Below are 3,493 nucleotides of genomic sequence, written 5' to 3' on the forward strand. Positions count from 1 at the left end.
AAGAACCAAAAGGTGCTATCTAGATCGCTATCAAATAACAAAAGTGTAAATTTGATCGATTTAGCACCTTTTAGTTCTGGATAACTCCTTAAATAATGAACTTAAAAAGTTGGATGTGAGTTTGGATTATAGACCATTGACCAATAAACCCATTTATATCAAAAAGTGGATTTTCAAAAAAATCGATTTAGCACCTTTTGGTTCTGAGCCCACGATAAGTTGAACATTTTATAAATTTTTAACTACAAAATAATTATTAAATCTTAAATTGTATACATTTTGTCGAAATTCGAACTTTAAATGTTTATAAAAAAAATTCTGTTTATGTGTTTTAATATTTTTCAACTGCTATTTATAGACAACAATTATTGATACAATATATCAGGAGTTTTTTTCTTAAATTTCACGTTTTTTACCCAACGTGTACAATTTTATTGCTATTTATAGAAAAAAAAAAAACAAAAAGAAAAACTGTCAATGTCCGTAAACAGCTAAAAAATAGTCAAAATATTTACAAAATCGTATAGTTTATAGGAAATGAAAATATAAATATTCAGTTAAATTTTCATGTATCTACAGTTGTTCGTTTATGAATGACAATAAAATAACAAACAACCTACTGAAGTGCCAAAGCTGCAAATTTTCATGTACGAAAGAAGGTATCCTGCATGCAAATCCAAATGCTATCGAAGTAGCAAGATTTTGGTCAAGGGTAATCTAAAACTAAAACAAACATACGAACTCTGACAACTATGTTACCATAAACTACAATAAATTCTATTTATATTTCTAACAAGCTGAACCCGTGCACTTCGTTGCCCGTTAAATGTGCCATCTCTATATGACTCAAACTTTGTTCAATTCGTTATTTAATATTCGGTGTATGGTGTTTAAAATTAATCTTAACTTTTCCGTTGCCCGGAATAAGAATTCTGGTTCGCAGCAGTATATTATCAGGTTGTCAATCTACCTGTGGTAGATCGCGGATCCCTAGTTTGTACGTAATTATATGATTTACTCTAAACTATCAAAGTTATATCAAGTTTTTCGTATTCAACCTATGGTAGATTAATATAATCAATTAATACAAAATCCTAACCTAACCTGTTGCGATACTATTGTATTTTTGACATCCAGATTTCCTACATTTCCGGTGGATTTCCTAAAATTTTGTTTCATAATAACCTTCTCCATGATATACTCTTTCATTTAAAAAAATCAAGAAGATCTGATAAGTAGTTCCAGAGTTGACCCTGTACAAAGATTTTCATTTCACATTTATATAATTAGAAGATATTGACAAAAAATAATAATACAAATCAACAAAGGTGCCCGTACCCAATATACACTATTATTATTTTAATCCGCAACCTTACTTGTTGTTTTGGCCATGTCGCCAGGTGTGCACTTAAGAGGCGATAACTCCAGAAACACTTATCGCACAGCGTAAAAACTTCACAGAAACCATCTACCTACCAATCTTAATATGCCCTGAATTTTTATCAAATTCGGTTTGGTGGAATTTGAGTTATAGCATTTGTTCAAAATGTACACTTATATATATATATTATATTTGTTAACCAATTTATGTATTTTATTATATTATATTATAACATAATTGTATATATTTATTTTACTTATCTAATTATGATTTATTACCATTTGTTTGTACTCAGCTAATTGTGGTTTTATGATACGAAAAAAAAAACTTATTATTTAACAATATAATAAAACACTTTATTATTGTAAACTTTAAACATAAAATAACAAGTCGTAACTGCACTGTCGTAAGCTTATTAAACCTTTGACGAGTGCTAAGTAATGTAATGTAATATAATGCTAGGCACTCTACCCGCATTTACACGGTTTCTCACAAGGACGTATGGTGAGGTGATAATATTCTATATTCTAATTTTACTTCCCATTATTGTTAAATTGCAATATTATGTGAATTGGTAAAAACCACTTGTTGACAGTCAATAATGTAAGCTTATACAGTTAATTAAAATGAGTGCACACAGTACCAATACAGAAAACTTTTTATTAGATTTCAGATAAATGGCATCCGATAATATTTATTATCATAATATAATTCTAATGGTATAATAATGGTGGTTGTAGATCAGGGATAGAAAATAGGAATTTTTTCAACGTACCAATTTATGACATGATTCAAAAAAATAATTTTAGCCGTGCCATAATTATTTTTATTAACAAAGCAAAATACAAATACAAAATATAAATGAAAAATTAATGATGATAATGCAAAAAATTATGTAAAAATGGAAACAATGTAAAAAAAATTTAGAAATCTTTTGCTTCATATTAGTTGAACAGTTTTTTATATCTAGTTGATATGATGTTGATTGCAAGGCAATACATGCTGCCAAATCTTCCTCCGTTAATCTGTACCTAGCCTTCGAATGTGTATGATTTAATACCAAAAAGAGACTTTCGCAAGTATTAGTTGTCTTATAAAAGAAAAGGAACATAATATAATATTAATATGTGCTTGTGAGTGGCATTTGGGCTGATTAAAATATTTTCCCCCTCTATTAAATACTGAAATGACACCACTGGTTTGAAACGTACATTCTTACAATAGGTATAGTATTCAAGCCCGGATTAAGACATTTCGAGGCCCAGGGGCCAAAGTTTTAAAAGAGGCCCCTGTACGAAAAAAAAAAATAATAATAGCTTGTTACGTATGTTTTGTTTATAATATATATATTATTTAATATTAGGTACCTGTTATAATAAATTTATATAGATATTAGGTACTTAGCAATAAATAATTAATGCATCATTTATTTATAAATTATAATGTATAAACTTTTTTTTTCGCTAAATAATCATTGATTTTTTAAGGTGATTTATGCAGTGTTATATAGCCTATAACGAAAAAATTAATGGATAAGTCTGAGGCCCCTTTATAAATTTGAACTAATGAGGCCCGGGGGCCTTGGCCCCCTTTGGACCCCCCCCCCTTAATCCGGGCTTGATAGTAATAATCCTATTATATTTTAAAAAATTGTGTAAATACCTAGGTTATAAATTATATTATTTCAACAACTGTTAGGGAAATAAACTAGTATATATAATATTCGTTTAATTTTCTTTTTTGATATACTATAATTGTCTCATGAAGGATTTAGTGTCATTGTTTAATTTCAATATCATTGGGTGATCCTTCATCTGTACCAATGTGATTATTCCACTAACTAATAACACGAGGATTTGTAAACAAACAAAACATTAGATACGAAGTATAATATACATACTTCAACAGACCCTAATAAAAACCCTATGATTTAAAACAAATACAAAATACAATTGATAGATTTATATTTATATATTTAAATCTAAGAAACTTATGTTTATATTAGTGATTCTCAACCCTATAGTTCTGCTGCCCACTAGTCTTTGTCAAAATATATTGGGATAGAATATAAGCAAAGATGATACAATTATTAAAAATCAGTGGATAGGTTGG

Source organism: Acyrthosiphon pisum, chromosome X (genome assembly GCF_005508785.2).
Source record: "Acyrthosiphon pisum isolate AL4f chromosome X, pea_aphid_22Mar2018_4r6ur, whole genome shotgun sequence".
NCBI lineage: Eukaryota > Metazoa > Arthropoda > Insecta > Hemiptera > Aphididae > Acyrthosiphon > Acyrthosiphon pisum.